Source organism: Peromyscus maniculatus, chromosome 22 (assembly GCF_049852395.1).
Source record: "Peromyscus maniculatus bairdii isolate BWxNUB_F1_BW_parent chromosome 22, HU_Pman_BW_mat_3.1, whole genome shotgun sequence".
In the NCBI taxonomy this organism is placed as follows: domain Eukaryota; kingdom Metazoa; phylum Chordata; class Mammalia; order Rodentia; family Cricetidae; genus Peromyscus; species Peromyscus maniculatus.
Window position 1 is genome coordinate 31,690,946 of NC_134873.1, and position 19,331 is coordinate 31,710,276.

Here is a 19,331-nt window from a genome sequence, read left to right on the forward strand (position 1 = left end):
GATGCACACACCCATTCACCCAGAGGCCAGAGAGGTCTGGTGTCCCGCTCCATTACACGTGGCCCTATTCTCTGGAGTCAGGGTCTCTCACGGAGCCTGGCAGCCAGCTAGCTCCCTGAGATCCCTGTGCCTGCCCCACCTCCAGCCCTGGAGTTACAGGACCATGCCTGGCTTGGCTGGGATTCAAACTCGGGTCCCTGAGCAAGTGATCTTGCCCACTGAGGCCTTCCTCAGCACAGCACATGCAGATGGGGGTGGGAACGGGGCTCCCAGCCGAAGGAACAGCAAGCATGAACACACAGAGCAGTGAAATGGTAATTACCAACGTCCTTTATGTCCGTCTGGGAGAACCCCCGCATCCTGGTGACCAGCAGAGAGTGTAGCCCACTAAGTGGGGGGAAGTAACAGGGAGAAAGGACCAGAGAGTCTCCCAAGCCTGCCGTGATATGTGCCCAGCAGTGACCTATCTGGGGACTTGGAAATGAAACCTCCTGTGTTGGGCATCTGATCCATGAAGAGCACATTTGGTTACAAATAGCGGCTTGGACACAAAAGGGCTTTCTCTCCGTTACACTACAAACAACAGAGACCAAGGCTCCAGAGCTCCGTCAGAGTTCAAGAGGCCATCAAAGGCCTCGTTTGTTTATTTGTTTTGCTGGCAGGGACCCAGGGGCTTCGGCCTCATAGTCACAAAAAGGCTGCCCTACTTCCAGAAATTCTATCAGCTTTCCAGGCAGGATAGGTTAGATGCTCTGAAAGCCTTTGGGATTTGGGTGCTTTCTTTGGAACCAGGAGCCCTTTTGACTGACCTTGAACGGCTCCTGACTAAACTGTTTGGGCTCCCCTGGTGGGGGGGTGGCTAAGGTCTGGCTTTGTTTCCCAGCATTGCGTAGAGGAGCCTGCTGCACTTATAATCCCACATTCTGGGGCTTGAAGGCAGCCAGTGACCTCAAAGTTCACCTCCCGTCCGCCTCCCTGGACCACACTCTAGGAAACTGAATTTCACCACATACTTAGGAGAAGTGAAACCTGTGTCCACACAGAGATGTGTGAGCAAATGTCCCCAGCAACAGTATTCATGGTGACCCAAAGTGAAAACAAGCCAAATGTTCATCAGCAGACACACAGACAAAAGGAGAGAAAGATATATTATATATACATATACATTATATATATGTGATGTATCTATAGTATATGTACTATATATCTCCCTGCGGTGGAATATCACAGTGCCATGTAAAGGCACCGAGCACCATTTCATTTGGCATCAAGCGCACACAAGAAGCACCAAAGCATATTCAATAAAAGAAGCGGGACAGCCGGGCGGTGGTGGCGCACGCCTTTAATCCCAGCACTCGGGAGGCAGAGCCAGGTGGATCGCTGTGAGTTCGAGGCCAGCCTGGGCTACCAAGTGAGCTCCAGGAAAGGCGCAAAGCTACACAGAGAAACCCTGTCTCGAAAAACCAAAAAAAAAAAAAAAAAAAAGAAGCGGGACACGAAAGGCCACATGTGTGATGGCTCCGTTTACCTGTAATGACCAAAGTTGGCAAATCCGTAGAAACAAAACGTATGTGATGAGTTTGCAGGCCTAGGGCAAGAGAGACTGGGTAGTGACTGCTGCTACCTCTGAGAGTTCTTTCTTGGGGTAATGGACGTGTTGTGAAATCAGACAGTATGACTTTGTGTTCAACTTCATGAGAATACTAAAATACTAAAAATGACAGAATCATTCCTCTAAAAACATTATGATTTTCTTTACACGTTTGAATGTAGACCGCATGAGTGCCTAGGAGTTACAGATGGTTGTGAGAAACCATGTAGGTGCTGGGAATCGAACTCAGGTCCTCTATAAGAGCAACAAGAGCTCTTAACTGCTGAACCATCTCTCTAGTCCCATAGCATTGTACATTTTTTTAACAATGGTTTTTGGGGTATATGAATTATACCTTAATTCATTCTTTTCCTTCCCTTCTCTCCCTCTTTCTTTCTTTCTTTCTTTCTTTCTTTCTTTCTTTCTTTCTTTCTTTCTTTCTTTCTCTCTCTCTCTCTCTCTCTCTCTCCCTCCCTCCCTCCCTCCCTCCCTCCCTCCCTCCCTCCCTCCCTCCCTCCTTCCTTCCCTTTCCTTCCTTCCTTCCTTCCTTCCTTTTGCTATGTAGACTTTCAATCCTCCCTCTTCCACCTCCATAATACAACGTACAAACACCATGCATGGTCCTTATCTTAACAGGAGAAGACAAGGCGGAGGGGGGACAGGAAGAAGTCATTTCTTGCCCTCCATGCTTGTCACGGACACAGCCCCTTGCGATCACCACCCATGACCAGACATGAGCCAGGAGGCCATCTGCAAGGAGCCATGATATCACTCTGAGTCCCCAAACCACCTGAAGATGGGCGGCAGCACCCCGGGGTGGAGGGTGGGGCAGCGGGAGGCACCCACCTCAGATTCCAGCACAGGGGCTCAGGATGTGATCCCAGGGACCGGGGGATGGCAACGCGCAGCTGGAGGAAAGGGGAAAGCCGGGATTTGAAGAGACCTGGGCACTGCAAGATCTGTTTGTCAGTCTACAAGCCATCATTCACCTGGGCCTTTAGAGATCCTGGCTGGAGGAGGGGGTCGTGGCGAGATGGCCCCATGGGTAAAACCCAACAGCCCGAGTTCAAGCCCAAGGGCCCATATTGTGGAAGGAGGGAACCCCCTACAGGTCCTCCGGCTTCTACACACACACACACAGTGGCACACACACGCACTCTCTCTCTCTCTCTCTCTCTCACACACACACACACATACACACACACACACACACACACACACACACACACGCACGCACGCACGCACGCACGCACGCACGCACGCACGCACGCACGCACGCACACACTCACATGCATATGCACAGACGCACAGAAAATAAACAAAAAAGATATGGAGAGACCCAGAAGGGGGGCTCCCCCGGGTAGGCATGGACTGTCGAGTATGCAAAAGTAACTCTAAGCAAGCAAACAGATAATACACAGGTGATGGCTGTGAATCACAACGGACCCCACCAAACCTGCTGGCTGGGTCATCCTGGCCAAGCATGTACTCGCTCTCCCCACAGTAACAGGGAAAGAGATTCCACCCACAGGTCAGCAGGTGGCCAAGAGCCCTATCATCTTCATAAGCCTGTGGCTATGATGGCTTGGGCCAAGTGCCCCAAAGGCCCATATGCTTGTCTTGGTTAGGTTTCTATTGCTATGGTTAAACACCCGATCAAAGCAGCTTGGTCGGTCACAGCCCACCATCAAGAGAACCCAAGGCAGGAAATGGAGGCAGGAACTTGCTCAGCCTGCTTTATAATACAATCCAGGACCACTTGTCCAGGGAGGCCTCACTCAATAGCCTGGGCTCTCCCACATCAATCATTAATCAAGAAAATGTCCCCACCCACAGACTTGCTTATAGGCCAATCTTAAAAAAAATCAAAGAAGAGCACCATTTCATTGTGTAGCCCTGGAACTTATGTGGAGATTAGGCTGGCCTCCAACTCACAGATATCTGCCTGTCTCTATCTCCTAAGTGCTGGGATCAAAAGCGTGTGCCACCATACCAGGCCTGCAGGCCACTCCTATAGATGCATTTTCTCTGTTAAGATTCCCTCTTCCCAGCTATGTCCAGGTTTGTATCAAGTTGACAAAACCAACCAGGATAACCTACTTCATGTTAGCTTGAGACACAGATCCATCACTATAACTACAACCTCTCCTTTTCCATTTGTCCCCAAGATCATCTATTAATATAGCAATCTAAAAACAGCTTAACTTTAAAAGTCCCACAGCCTTTAAATTTTCAATACTTTAAAATTCAGTCTCCTCAAAACACCCAACTCAGAGTTCCTGTAAAATAACATTAAGTTCAATAATTTCTTACTCCAAGAGGGAAAAACCAGGGCACAGTTACATTGAAATCAAGGCAAAAACCAAAGTCCGAAAAAATGTTCCCTCTCTGGGACTCACGCATGATGGTCTAGGCTTTGTGCAGTTCCACGTCTTTGGCTCTGCCAACCACAGAGCACGGATCTCACCTCACAGGCTCAGGCTGGGTCCCCTCTACACCCATGGCACTGGCATATCCAAAAGGCTGGGGTCTCCAGTGCCACTGGGCTGCGCCTTCACCCACAGGCTCTCTTCAGGGACTCTGACCCCACCACAGGGTGCCAAGCACCAACTTCTCTCCGCGATCTCCTCAATCCTGGGGCTTCTAACACATCTGAGGCTGCGCCTGCACCAATATCCTCCCCTGGCCTCTCCCAGCGCCAAGCCTCAGCTGTTCTCTGTGACCCTCTCATGCCTTCAAAACCAGGACCACCTGGAAACACTCGTAAACAAGCGTGAGGCGCAGCCTTGGTCTGTCTGAACAGCAGTTTCTACAGGCTGACCCCGAGGAAACACTTCCCAGAAGATTTCTCCTTAACGATGCTGGTCTCTTCTTAACCACGGCTGATTCCTCAGCCCCACCTGACCAGTATTGATTGTCTCAGCCAAGAAGAGGTTTCACTTGAATAGTTCTGGTCTCTTGTTAATCACAAGAGACCATCCTTCAGCCCCAGCTGACCAGAACCATAGACTCTTAACCCAAAACATGACTTATACAGCCCTGATCGTCTTTACTTCCCTCCGAAACTACATGAGTCACGCCTCCATTATCTACATCGCTCTCAGCATTTCCGTCTTCCAAGCTCCCAGAGAACAGCCCATTAAGGTCTGAGCACTCAATGGCCTTTCCAATCCAAACCGTTCCCCAAACACATGGTCAGGTTGGTCACGGCAATACCCCACTAGCTTGGTACCCATCTCCGTCTTAATTAGGGTTTCTATGGCTGCGATAAAACACCAGGACATAAAGCAACTTGGGGAGGAAAGGGTTCATTTCATCTTAGACCGCTACGATCACGCTCCATCACTGAGCGAAGTCAGGGCAGGAACCTGGAGGCAGGAACTGAAGCAGAAGCCATGGAGGAACACTGTTTACTGGCTTGTTCATCATGGTTTGCTCAGCTTGCTTCCTGCCCAGTGTAGGACACGCCTTCCTGTGCTGATCATTAATTAAGAAAAGGCACCCACAGACATGCATACAGGCTAATCTGATGGAGGCGTTTTCTCAGTTAAGATTCCCTCTTCCAGCCTTGTCTAGATTTGGGTAGGGTTGGCAAAACCCAATCAGGACAATACTGAAGGCTTTGATGAACTCCTCTGTGGTTGTATTGTGTTCCCCAAAATATTGTGCACCTTAATAAACTTATCTGGGGTCAGAGACAGAGCAGCCACAATATTAAACATGGGGATAGGCAGTGGTAGAACACACCTTTAATCCTAGCATTCCAGAGGCAGAAATCCATGTGTTCAAGGATACAGCCAAGCATGGTGACTCACGCCTTTAATCCTAGAAAGCAAGCCTTTAATCCCAGGGAGTGGTGGTAGAAAGCAGAAAGGTACATAAGGTGTGAGGACCAGGAACTAGAAGCATTTGGCTGGTTAAGCTTCAGGCTTTCAAGCAGCAGTTCAGCTGAGGGCCATTGGGATGAGGACACAGAAGCTTCCAGTCTGAGGAAACAAGACCAACTGAGAAGTTGGCCAGGTGAGGAAGCTGTGGCTTGTTCTGCTTCTCTGATCTTCCAGCTTCACCCCAATACTTGGCTCCAGGCTTGTCTTATTAATAAGAACTTTGTAAGATTCCTGCTACACTCCTCCAGAGGTGGGGCCTACTGAAAGGAAGTTAGGTCATCAAGGGCATGCCCTAGAGAGGAACTATGGGACCCTGCCACCTTCCTCTCCCTTTGTTTCCCATCAACCATACTTCCTATGCCACCAAGTGACACTTCAGAGTCACACATACCTCCAAAATAGTGAACTCGAATAAACCTCTCTACTGCTATGTTTTTTATATTACATGTAACCATTTTTATTGCCTGGAGAGGTCAAGAGAACAGCCTTTGGAAGTGGGTTCTCTCCTTCTACCACGTAAGCCCCGGGGTGGAACTCAGGTTGTCCAAGGTTGGCAGCAACTGCCCTTAACTAGCTAGACCATCTGCCGGCCCCTCTCTACCTTCCAAGATTTTTTTTGTTTGTTTGGAGACAGGCTGTCACCACGTAGCCCTGGTTGTCCTAACACTCACTATGTAGACCACGACGGCCTTGAACTCCCAGAGATCCACACCGTCTCTGCCTCCCGAGTGCTGGGTTTAAAGGTGTGTGCCACCACGCCTGGCCTTTTGAGGATGTTCTCTCAGGTATTCCGTGACAGAGCACTGAGAACAGAGAGAGACTATGGCCATAACAGAAACCCAGCAGCCCAGCTCCAACGGTGTCCTGGGCCCTGGGTCAAGGCTGGGCACACAGCCCATAATGGTTGAACTCATTTGCTGACTTCTACAGGGAACTCATCCTTCTTGCTAAACAAGCTTCCTAGCTTTAGTAAACGGTTTCAAAGGTTTGTTGTTGGGTTCAATAGATGGTCTCAATACATTAAGTGTTTCTGGCAGGGGAAGGGGGGGTGGCTATCAATAATTAAGCAGGAGAGAGAGCCGAAAGCAAATGATGTCAGAAATCACGCTGTGAGTAAAATAAAGCGCTCACCTCTGCGTAGAGCAAGTTAATGCACACACATTCCTAAGGTGGGGCTGATCCTATTTCTAGGATGACTGGGGTACCCAGGAAACCAGAGTGACATACCTGGTCTCCATAGTAACATACCTGTCTTCAGTGATAGGTGGGCAAGCAGACTTCCTGTCTCGGTGCTGGAATTGCCAGAGGACTCAGCATGAGGAAGAGCAGCTTCTGAACACCAGAGCCCCTGTTCTTTAATCCTCTGGTTTCCTTACAGTGAAGGTCTTGGAGATAGACATCAGACGCAATGGAATTTTGCTGACAACTGCAATTTTCTTTCTCCACATCGTGAATACAGAGACCAGGCCATAAAGCTTTGAAACACATTTAATCTAAGAAACAGTGAGCAGCCGCTGAGCTGACAGAACAGGCAGCCCCAGGTTTCCCACGAGCCACAACGATGCCACTTGTCCGGAGGCAGCCCAGCTTCCAACACCTCTCTCCCGCATTCCCCTAAAATTAATCCTTCTATCAGCCCATTTCTCTTACGGCTGCCTCATGTTCTTAACTTTCCATTGCTGATTCAACAGCCTGACTCTGGCAGACTGAGCTGCTGAAAAACATCAGGGAAGACGGCCTTTGGAGGGATGCCACCAAAAGTCCGGCCTGACCCTAACCAAGGTTGAGACGGCCCACTCTCAGCCAGCACCACCCCGAAGCATCTGAGTCAAATGAGAACATGAAGGATTCTCACCGGGAGGATGCCGGCACGTCCCACCTCCAGGTCATCAGGAAATGGCTGGACAGGGACACCAAAGGTTACTCTAAACAGAAACTGGACACATCAGACAGACAGATGGACAGACAGACAGGAGATGGTGTCCGAAGAAGTAAGGGCAATGAAAACGCTCGCTGGCACCAGGGATTCAAAATACCCCAAGTAAGGGCTGTAAGTAAGCCACCTCAACGTGGCTCAGCAGAAAAAGGGGTCTGCTGCCAGGCCCCACAACCTGAGTGTGATGCCTTGAACCCACACGGTGGGAGGGAAGAGCCGGCCCTGGCAAGGTGTCTTCTGACCTCCAAAGATGCATGTGCAATGCACGCGCAAGTGCACACACACACACACTTGTTTTAATTAATACTCTGTGTGAAGGCATCAGGAGCTGGAAGCCTTCTTCAGATCAAGAGACAAGCGAACGCCCAAGTCCAAACAAACAAAGCAGGAGCGCACCGAGGATCGGGAACAAACTGCCCTCGGCCGCAGTGACGAGGCGGATTTCTCGGAGGACTCTGGACGTTTCTCCTTATATCCAGCTAATGCGTTTTACTCCATATTGAGTTTAGATTGAGTTAGCAAATCCTAATGGCGTATTTATGATACATTTCCATTAATTCACACGGTCACAAGTATGGAAGTTGTGGGTTCCAGACAGTCTGGGGATAAGGAGGAAGTCGGGTAAACAAATTAGAGAGCGTATGCTAGGGATGGGATGAGCAAGGATATTTGTGTCCGGGTTCCTTTAAAAGCCAACCAGCCTTCCTTCCTTCATCCCTCTTCCTTCCTTCCTTCCTTCCTTCCTTCCTTCCTTCCTTCCTTCCTTCCTTCCTTCCTTCCTTCCTCCCTCCCTCCCTCCCTCCCTCCCTCCCTCCCTCCCTCCCCCCCCTCTCTCTCTCTCTCTCTCTTTCTGTCTTTCTTTCTTTTTTTCTCTCTTTCTTTCTTTTTTTGTTGTTGGTGGTGATTTTTTTGTTTGTTTTTGTGTGTGGGTGTTGTTATTTTGTTTGTTTTGTTTTTAAACAAGGCTCAGTTTGTCTTTAAACTCACTGTCACTGAGGCTGGCCTTGAACTACTGACCCTCCTCTGCCCCTGCTTCCTAAGAGATGAAAATACATGCATGGGTCACAACATCTGGCACCTGTCTCTCTTCCGTTCTTCCTCTTCCTCTTCCTCTCCCAGCCATACTCAACGCCTGTCTCAGTTTAGCCTGTTCCTTCCCACGGGTGTCCTCTGACGATTCCCTCTCAAACGTAAGTAAGATGAAGCTGTCCGTATAACTGTATATTTTGGTTCCCAACCCCGTACTTAGGAAATGCTGAAACCTCCCGAGTTCAACCCCAGGAACCAGCTCCTACGATCCGACTGTGCTAATTTTAAAAGAATTCTTAGGAGTTCTCTCACAAGACCAATTTGAAGCAAAAGCTGGTCAGAGTTTTACATCACTAAACATACTTTGGTCTGAAACATCATGTGATTGCTTGTGCTATGCAATACTTCATAAAGCTGACGTCCCCCTGGTTTACAATTAATCAAAATAAGAAGCACAGCCTCCTCCCAGTCAGTCTCTTAGCTCATCAGCATAGACCCTCCCACATACGAAAACCCATCATTAAAGTGAGGAGGACTGCGTCCTCACCAGTGGCTTTCCTTGCTAGGGCACCCTGAGGGAACAGTGGGCAGCTTCTAGATAAGACATGGAGTCCAGAGCCCTGAGCTTACCTGCAAACCTCTGCCGGCCTCCCACTGTGGGCAAGGCCGTCTCCTTCCCAGGAGCCCTGCCTTGTCATCCCACGTGACAGGGAGTTAAGAACCAAGGCTGAATGGTGGCACCAGGCTGAAAGCCCCAGAGCTCAGCCCTCCAGATTCAACACCCGCCCCCCCACTTCTGCTTCTGTTTTGTCTGTACCCCACTCTTGGGTCCCCTCCTAATATCACGTTCGGCAATGCTTCCTCTCAATACGGCAGTTGCCAAGGTGTCTGCATTTTCTAAGAGGTTCTTCCTTAATTTTTTTTCTTTTTTGCAGTCAGTCTAGCTACATACATTTTCTCAGTATGTTCTTCGTTGGATATGTCTTATCACATAAGTCTACATTTTTTTTTAAATCATTTTTTTCCCCTGAACTGTGGAGCTGACAGAGGACTTGGATGTTATCCAGCCAGAAACCCCATTTGACCAACAAGGAGGCTGAACTCTAGAGAGTAAGGCTTCCTATGCCAAGTCAAAACCAGACGCGGGCAGGAGAGGGGTCATCCCCGCAACCCATAAAGTCCCCATGGCTTCCAGGCCACTGCATCCCAGTTTTAACCAGTGTCCAGAACGCGCACACACCAATCAGCGGCATGCACAGGAAACGCTGCTGCCGGTGCGTTGGCCTGACCACGCCAGCCTGCAGAGCGAACCCCTCAGGCAAGCTGTGGCGATGGTAAATAATTCAGTGCAATCCACCATCCTATAGTTGAGCAAATGGAGGTTGTGCCAGCCCACACCTGGGCATCCATTGTGCCCCTGGCTCTACGCCAGCGAGGAAGTGTCAACTAGGAGAAATCTGCAGGGCTCCAGCTCCAGAGGCCCACTGCCTTGGAGCTGGTGGGCAAAGCAGGCCCAGGCAGTACAGCTGGGCTCTCGGGAGGAGCAGAGAGGACACCACCGTCCGATAACACTGGCCTGAAAGAATGGATGAACGGATGGGATTTTTTTTCCCCCAGAAGCTTCCACATCAGTAATTCTCCCGGAGCCGGTTTCAGAATCACACTCCACCGCGCATTCAATTCAAGTTATCTAGGCCGACAATCATCCTGCGCCAGGTCTCCTCCTAACTACAATCCATAACCCCGGGGCCGTCACACCACAAGGCGGGAACACGGCCCAAAGGCCGAATCAAGGCTGAGACTGGGTGATGGTGGTGCCGACAACCACGATAGGGGTGGTGGTGGTGACCATAGAGGTGATAACGGTGATGACTGTGGAGGTGATAACGGTGATGACTGTGGCGATGGTCATGATGATAACGGTTTTTACAATGATGGCAAAAGGTGGTGATAACGGCTACCAGCAGTGATAGTGACAAGGACGATGGGTGGTGATGACGGTGAGGATGCTGACCTGGGGACGTGGTTTTCCTAGAGAGACAGTAACTTCCCCAGGACAAGCTATGGGAGGGAGCTACTTGGAGTGGGTGGCTGTTGGTGCCAGGCCCTGAAGCTCCGCCCCTAGTGAGGCAGCAGGGAGCTGCTTGGGACCTGCCCCTTGGGCGTGGCCGCCAGGGACCCGTAAGACCTGGGATGCACGTATGTGAGCCCTCTTCTCTGCACTACCTTGTGGTCTTAGATGCTGATACGGATCAAGGCAGAGCTCTCCTGAGAACGGCGTCCGACCCTGCCCCACCCCAACAGGATTCTGTGACCAACTCCTTTATTCTGGATGCGAGTTAAACCCCACGTAAATTCCTTTGACCTTCAAATAGACTCTGTGGATATATCCCATTAGCTACTGGCTACAGGGAACCCCTTACATTGCAGAGTCCCCCCGGCTAAGAGACCCTGAATTCCTCACCTGTACTTTCTTTTGTCTGGCCCATTCTTAGTAACATCCCCAAACTACAAGTTCTCACCTGACAGGGGGTCAGGGGATCATCAGGCCACCCTATTTTGGATTCAGCAATAGACGAGCATTAGGAGCACATGATAGCGAGTGGGGGAATCTTCATCCATGACTCCAGGATGGAGGCAGTGGCATCCTCCAGGAGAGGCCAGAGTTCTGACATGGGTGTCTCCCAGACAAGCTTGTTTCTAACTTCACTAACTGAAGAGGCCAAGGCAGCAGCCACAGGTCACGTGCCACGCCTGGAAGCCACGGCTGGGCCACTGTCCAGGCTGCACCACCAAGCACAGGACCCACGCAGACATGGTGGAAGGGTTGGACATCCCTTCACGGCTACATTTGGGCAAGGGTTGTGTGGAAAAGCCCTGCTTGGATCCCAGGCTGTGCTGAGCCATCTCTCCAGCCCCTGGACAGCATCTATTAACATCCCCCTCCCAGTAAACAGGGGAAAACAAACAAAAACAAAAAACAAAGCAACCCTGCATGGTGCCGGAAATGACTGATTTGTAAGAGGTTCTAAGCTCCCTCCAAAAATGGATTACAGGGAAGCTAAAGGAAAGGGAGGGGTGGCAGGGAGGGGTGAGGACTGCCACTGGTTCCGCTTCCAGGAAGCGCCCTTTGCAGAGAGAAAGCGGAGCGCTGAGCAGTCCCTCTCTGGAGGAAGAACATGGTAGCATTCACAAGCACACTGCTCTGGGGCTGACTGCGAACACTCCCAATAATCCTAAAAACACACCAGCACCCGCAGGCAGCGCACGCTTCCCAAGCACTCCCCGGTCACGCGCTCATCATGAAAAGCAACCTGCAGAGCAATCTGGGGGAGCCCCCAAAGTTAGGGTCCCTGTTGGTGCAACAGGAAACCCGAGAAGAGGTTCTCAGAAGCCATGAGCCCAAGAAGACCCCCAAGTGGTAGTCTTCCAAACTCCGAACCCAGACCCTTCCTGGCTCCCTTCCAGGAGCCTTCACACACAGGCCCGTCAGTCCCTTCAACCTGAATTAGGAAAGGGATATCTCATGGCACAGAGGTGCAGCCAGCCAAGGAGGCTGTGACAGCGACAGTGGCCGCAGACTCGCCACCTCTCCTGAAGGTCCAGGTGGGCCCAGAACCCTCCTAGACAAAAATATATCAGAGAGCACGCACCATGGCTGGGCCACAGGTCCACAGGTCCGTCTTCTCCCAAGCTATTTTGCAAATGGAAGGACACAAGACATCCTCATTGTCTACCATGAGAATTAACTCTATCACTGGGAGAGAAGCAACCTAGGACCTGACGGCGTGTCTGGAGGCCCGAGATCTGAGTACTGGCTGCATGGGGTGAGGGTACCACGGCGCGCCTCTGCTGGGGCATCCCGTCGAACGGGGTACCTTCCTCCGCCAGCTTCCTCAGTACCCAGAAGTGCCACGAGAGCACACCTCCTGCAATGCGCAAAGCATCGACGCACACTTTGACGCTCGACCACTCCCCCCCACCCACCCAAGGATGGCCACCCTCACCACGTCATTCCCCAAAGAACTTGCTACGTGTCTATAATCCAGCTACTTCTGCCAGCTGGACCAGACACGGAGGCAAACGAAGACACACCGTGTCCCACTCTTGCCCTGAAAGCTGCTACCGTGGCTCAGGAAGTGATGACAAGTCTTGTGGATGGAAAACAGAATGTCTACCCAGGCCACAGCGACCACCATAGCAGAGCAGAAGGCCTGGCTTAGTTCTTGGTTCTTCAGCTTCCAGTGCACAGAGAGTCTTAGGCTCTTTATTTTGCTCCGGACCTCCTCAGCTTTCATCTCTAAAGGTCAAGTTTGATGGCATTTGCTTCCCACGTTTTTCACGAAATAAGATGATGCGTAGCAAGGCCCCCACATCACCTGAAGTGCACATACCCTGGACCCCAAATTCCAATGCTCTACTGGGTACTTGCTCTACTGGATATTGGGTACTTAGATAAGAAAACTATGATGGGAGCAACTCTAGTGAGTCCAGCTCACACCCTCTGAGAATATCTTGGGTACCGGGACTACGCTAGGTATAGGCCAGGGAGACCAACCAATCAGAGAGCCCAGTTCCCTCAATCAACATGGAGGCAAAAAGTCCATTCTACCTGGAAGACTCCAGACCGACTCCAAGGAAGAGATCCCTTGAATCAAACCTAGGAAGGGGAAGGAGGGAAGAAAGGTAAGACGTGGAAATCTGACCACGAGTGGCTGCGTGGGATGGTGGCTGGGCCGGGAAGTGACTGCCCACGAGGATGAGGCATCATTCAGAAAAGATTCAGGGAGCCTTTGACGGGTGATGGTAATGGTTACATAACGGTAAATTGATAGAAAAATCATTGAACTGTACACTTAAAGTGGACCTAACTTTGTCTGAGTCACAGTATATCATTACAGAGGTAGGGACCTTGTAGTTACATAGTTCCGGAGGAAGAGGAGCGGGAGAGAGGTTGGGAATCACCCAGCTCCTCTACTCCCCACTCCTCTCCCACTTAGAGGGCATTTCCCCTGGAAGGCCCCTTGCTCCTAGGTGGGCATGGGCTCCACATGGGTCCCTTGAGCTCCAAAGACGTTTTTTGTTTATTTGGGGTTTTTTTTGTTTTGTTTTGTTTTGTTTTTTTCTAGACAAGGTTTCTCTGTGTAGCTTTGGAGCCTGTCCTGGATCTCGCTCTGAAGACCAGGCTGGCCTCGAACTCACAGAGATCCACTCTGCCTCCCGAGTGCTGGGATTACAGGCGTGAGCCACCACTGCCCAGCAAGTTCCAAAGGCTTTTTGATGATTTTCCTGCCCCATCCTCAGCTCAAGACCCACCCTAATTTTGCACCATCAGCAGGAAAGCCCAGGTCCAGCTTTCCCAGAGCCTGACTGGAAGAGGCTGCAGGAGGCGTGGGCAATCACGCTTACTCTGTAAGAGGACAAACCTGAGTGGGGAGGGCAAGATGACCAAGTGTACATCCTGTACACGGAGCTGCTGGCAGGGCTGTGTGTCCAGAAGGCACCGGACATGGAGCCGCTGGTGGCTCGGGCTTCGGAGGGCATTCCAGATTCACTTTGAAGATTCACCATGTTCAGTGAGGGACAGAAACAAGCCCTCAACCCTTCCTGAGACACAGAGCTCTCACAGATGAGGAGAGAAGGTTGTCTAGTCGTGACAGGTAGAAGATCTGGGCTCAACACAGAGTTTTGGACCAGCTGGGATGGGTATCATGAACCCCATATCCCATCCCAGAACATGGAACCAGGGCTGCAGCCAAGGGGTGGCACAGGTGTGTGACACCCAGTTTTGGGGGATCCGGCAGGTGCACACCTGTACTACTCCGACTGAGAGACCCTTGGCTGAGGCAGACTCAGAGCAAGGAAGGATTTCAACAAAGACCCAAGGATACGGAAGTAAAATCCATGAAGGCTTTATAAATTGAGTCCCCCACCCCACCCCCAAGCCAGGCCTGCTTCCATTTTTAATTTGATGGGCAGTCCTGGGGGTGGAGCCTAGAGCCTGACGCATGTCAGGCAAGTGCTCTGCCACAGAGCGAGAGAGAGCCCCACCCCCTTTCTTGCCTTCTTTAGCATCATGGGAATCTTCACTATGGTGTGGTTACCAGTCTTGAGTTTTCCTAGTCAGAGACCCAGGGTGGGCTCCTGGAGGAGACTGTGGAAGGAGGACAGGTAGCCCTGAATTGCCACCCCCTACCCCCAGACTCCTGGGCTGCTTGCCAACTTAGGTTGTACCTAAAACACCACCAAGAAATGAATACAGCACCGGGAAAGCAGGACCACTAGGTTAGCAAGTGTTTGGGGGTGCGCTGGGATCGTTAAGGTGGAGGAAAAGGTCTCTAAGAAGCGCTGTTTCCTGCCCTCAGGCTGGCAGGAGAGGATAACCCGGGAGGGCCGGGAGAAGGGAGTGTTCAGTTAGTCACGGGTCATGAATGCTGAGGGGTAAAGCTTTGCCTTGGAAATTCATTTTCACGTCAACCACCATGGCCAAGGTAGGGCTCTCTAACAGTGTGTGTGTGTGTGTGTGTGTGTGTGTGTGTGTGTGTGTGTGTGTGATTTCTTTAGACTCACACCTTGCTCATCAGCACCTAAGAAATGTCCCACCTGTCAACTATATTGATTGCCGGAAGTTATATACTTCAGCTTGCCCCACTAGGAAGTGCTTTTGAACTGAATGTTGTTCTTCTCCTACACAGAGCAAGGGGCGCTAAGGGATGAGCCCCTCAGCCCACCCTGGACTCTATGTAATTACATCCTCTACAGATGAAGAGCCCACCTCAAAAGGAGCTAGCTACAAGACCTATGTGAGATTTACAGATACACAGCCACTCCAAAGAAGCCCCCAAAGACTGTAGGTTTGAGCAGGGAGCCCCAAAGCCGAGCACAATTAAAATCCCCAAGTGTCGGCCCTCCCTTCCCAAGCACAATGACATCAGATCCTGACAAACACTCAAAAACATACATAATCCCCCGTCAAGCCTGGGCCAGCAACTCATAAATTGAAAGCATTCTCCCACACCAAACAAGCATGGTTTGGGACTTGCTGGAATGCAACAGGTCCTAAGATAAACCAGATCCTAACCTAGATAAAGAGTTGCCAACACCTTCACCTTCAATCGCAAGTAAACACTGGGGCTCCCTGGGAGGGCCTGGGATTACGGCCGGACTGTAGGTAATCCCAGAGTTCCACCATTTATAAGGGGGCAACCCAAAGTCTTAGAGGGAGTTTGAGAGGAAGACACAGAAGTCATCCTGCTGCCTAGCCAGGGTGGAGCTGTATGGGAAAGGCAGCCCTTGGGATCCTGAGGACTGAGCTCCAAACAAGAGCTGCAGGTCAACCAGCTAACAAAAGAAACAGTCTTTCTGGGTAGGGATGGAGCTGATCTAGCAAGGGGCCCTGGACCCCTTCCTTTTCGTCCGTGGGAACTTCTAATTGTGCACAGCCTTGTGGTCAGAGAGAAGGACTGGGCCAGAGTCTAAAACAAGTCCCTCAAGTTCTCTCTCTCTCCCTCCCTCCCTCCCTCCCTCTTTCCCTCCCTCCCCCACCCCCTCTCAGCTCACTGTTGGTCAGGAGTAAGTATATGGCCAGAGTTTGGACAAACCCCTGTTCCTCGGGGCTGTCCACCTGCCCTGATCTCTCTCTACAAGCCAACAGGCTTGCAGACATCCATTCTCAAAGTCACGACTCCTGGCCTGTTAGGACACAGTGACAGCTGTGCTCCACCTAGGAAATAGTGTAAAAGCAGGGCTCCAAGGAGCGGTCCGGGCTAGGCAGTGACATTACATCCCCAGACAAGGAGAGGCACAGCCCCTGGGCCTTCCCATTGGCACATTAGCCAATAAAACCTCAAGAGCTCCGTAATTACAGGCGCTCTCAAAAGTGAAACAGAAATAGATCGAAGGCCAAAATACTGGTTTGCCTGAGACAAAGGGCTGGCTCTAACTGGCAAAGCAAGGCGAAGCAAGACAGCTTTGGGGTCTGTCTTCTGAGCTGGGAAAGCCAGGCTGGTTTTTAAAAATGATTATTAAATCTGATCTGGGGGAGATAAGATTCCAATCAAAAGCCCTTTTCTCTTTAGGATATAAAATCATTTGATAAGACTCAGAACAGGTGGTTTTTGTAAAGTGAGTCCCCAACGTCAAATCAGGATGACGCATCAGCTTATGACATCCCTGGATGGCCATCATCCCAGAGATCTCAGGGCTCTGAAGACAAACCGAAGGACCCAAACCAGAGGTTTCTTCTGCTCCCATGTCTCAACGCCCGCAAGCTCTGCCAGCTTCTGACAGAGCACAAATCGGGAGCACTGAGGAACATGCCGGACTCTGGAACACATCCCATACAAAGGCCGGTGGCAGGCATCCCCACCCCAGCCCAGTCCCCACCAGAGCTCCATTCTGAGAATCCCTGGCACCAAAAGGGTCTGTTCCTCCCTTGCTTAAAGGCTGTTCTTAAACTGGGAAGGGTCCTGAGAAGAACAAGGCAGAGAAGAGAAGCAATCCAGGGACTCGTCAGGGCCGCGGCAGCAGCCCCATGTGCCTCTCTGGCTGGCGCAGAGCAGATGCTCAGGTGCTGTTTGGGCTGAATAAACTGCCAAGAACAGGATGCATATCAGGGCAGTGTAGTTTTTTTCTTTTAACCAGGTTTCAATACTATTTTATATACGTGTGTGTGTGTGTGTGTGTGTGTGTGTGTGTGTGTGTGTGTGTGTGTGTGTGTGTATCTTTTTTTTAATCAATGGTTGGAACTGGAAGGAGGGGTACCACGCGGACCCTGGCCTCCTGCATCAGGCTGACCGCATGCAAGCAGGGGTAGGTGGGGCTTGAGGGGGGTGGGGCAGTGTCTAACAGGGTTTGGAGTCCTGGCCATCCTCCTCCTCTGGGTGGACTCGGTAGCGGCTAGGAGAGCAGAGGGTGGCCTCCCGAATGACCAGGCCAGGAGGAAGGCTCCAGGAACCCGAGACTGCGAGTCTGCGGAGACCGCCGCTTTCACATAGCGACTCGAATCCCACAAGCGACATCACTCCCCCCCCCCGCCCCCCCCGCCCCCCCCCCCACGGGCACTTGTTGAACAGAAGGGCTCCCAAGTCCGCAGTCGTCTCAGCCTTTCGGAACCCTTCACGGATGCGGGAGCTTTCCGGGCTGGCGCCGCGCACGGCGGGCTCCCACACCCCCGAAAGGCCGCGCCACGCAGCCCCGCGAGGTGCGGGGAGGAGGCAGCGCACCCAGCCGCCTAAACTTTCTCGATTCTCCAAGCTTTCGCTGTGAAGTTAGAGCCAGGAAGGGAGGCACAAACCACAGCCGAGGAGGAAATGAGAGCGTCATCCACAATATAGGCAAAACAGATTTCTTTTTTTTTAAAAAAGAGAGGAGAAGCCAGCGAAGAGCACCTACTGTGTGCAAGGCTCTGGGTCAAGAACTGCACATAGTGCGTTCTCACTCGGTCAAGACAGCTCCAGAGGGGGCCGAACCCATATGATAGAGACGCAAACTGCGAGCCAAGAAAGAAGGTGGCGTGTCTGGCTCAGGTCTCAGGGCGGGTAACGGCGAGACCAGGGCTGCGTTGTTTTTTTATCCCCACTGTCCCAGAGCTGATCACCACCGCGCGGGTCCCATCCCTCTTCGAAGCTCACAAGCGTCCCACGTGGACCCCGTGGACCTGTCCTCCCTCCCGGGGGTGTCGGGGGGTGGGGATCAATGCCCGCTGCCCACGAGGCAGGCACTGCGCCCGTGGGGTCCTAGCCGTACCATCATCATGTTCCTGAGCTACGCACTGCGCGGAGCGACACCAACCGGGGGCTCAGCTTGCGGGGGCCAGACCGCCCACGCCCACCCCGCCACCCCCACGCTGCGCACAGCGGCTCCCCGGCTCCACGCTCGCCCGGCCCTGGTCCCCACCGGCAACTGCACCCCGACACACAAATCCACAAACGCAGTCTGAAAAGTGCACCATCCCACCGAGCACACCGATTCCCCCACGAGGACACGCCATTCTAGAGCCACGCCACCGTCCGCGGTCAGCTGCAAGTCCACCACGCAGAGAGAGAGAAACGGGCACCATCAGCACCGGCGCGCACACACCCGCGCACTCACACACAGCCGGGTCGCAGCGAGCCGGGGCACACGCGCTCCCCTCCACGCAGCCCCGCGGCCCCGCAGTCGCCCCTTTCCTACCGGCTCCGGCACTGGACGCGGTCCGCCGGCTTCTCGAGCCCAAGTTCGGCGGCGGCCGAGGCCGGGGAAGTGGCTCGGAGCCCGGGCGTCCGTGCGCCCCCCGCAGCCGCCGCGCCGGCCCTGCGACCTTCGCCGCTCGCAGAGACAAAAGGATCCGCCGGCTCAGGAGGGAGCGAGGTGTGGGCGACCGCCGCTCCGCAGGTCCACCACCCGCAGCCGCCGCCAGCCCGGGAAGGAAGGGACGAGAAGGCGGGACCCGGAGGCGGAGGCCGGGGCGGGGCGCACGGCGGGGGCGGACACTCAAGTTTCCTGCGGACCCGCCCCCCGCCGCAACCACGCCCCCAAGGCTTAGCACCTCCCCGGCCGCAGCCCGGCCACGCCCCCGTCCCGTGCCACACCCACTGCTGGACCCTCGGGGCGCGACCCCTGGTTCTTATCACCCTGACCGCTGGCAGATTCCCCGCTGGGTGTCAGTTCCCCCCGGGACTCCGGGGCAGGGGAGGGGCTGAGCACGGGTCCCACCTCCCTCACCCTTGGCCTCTGGCCTGCGGGTGTGGGAGAGGCCGAGAGGCGGCGCCCGGAGGGGCCGGCTTGACTCCAGCGCCCCCCGCCCCGGCAGTTCTTGGCAGGAAGTGCGGCCCTGGTGGCCAGGGAAGTGGAAAAGCGGCCTGAGTCGCCCTAGGCACCCCAGCACCTTCTGGGCCGCCTGCCAGGC

General features: G+C 52.8%; 1 protein-coding gene across 1 annotated transcript in view; it reads right to left on the reverse strand.

The window, feature by feature from the left end:
• The window catches only part of Hpcal1 (hippocalcin like 1), a 110,430-nt gene extending 91,570 nt beyond the window's left edge, over nt 1–18,860 (reverse strand). Inside the window, exon 1 of the mRNA XM_006976611.4 lies at nt 18,617–18,860. The gene's annotated coding sequence lies outside the window, so the exon portion shown is untranslated. The remainder of the gene's footprint in view (nt 1–18,616) is intronic.
• Nucleotides 18,861–19,331: the final 471 nt, after the last annotated feature.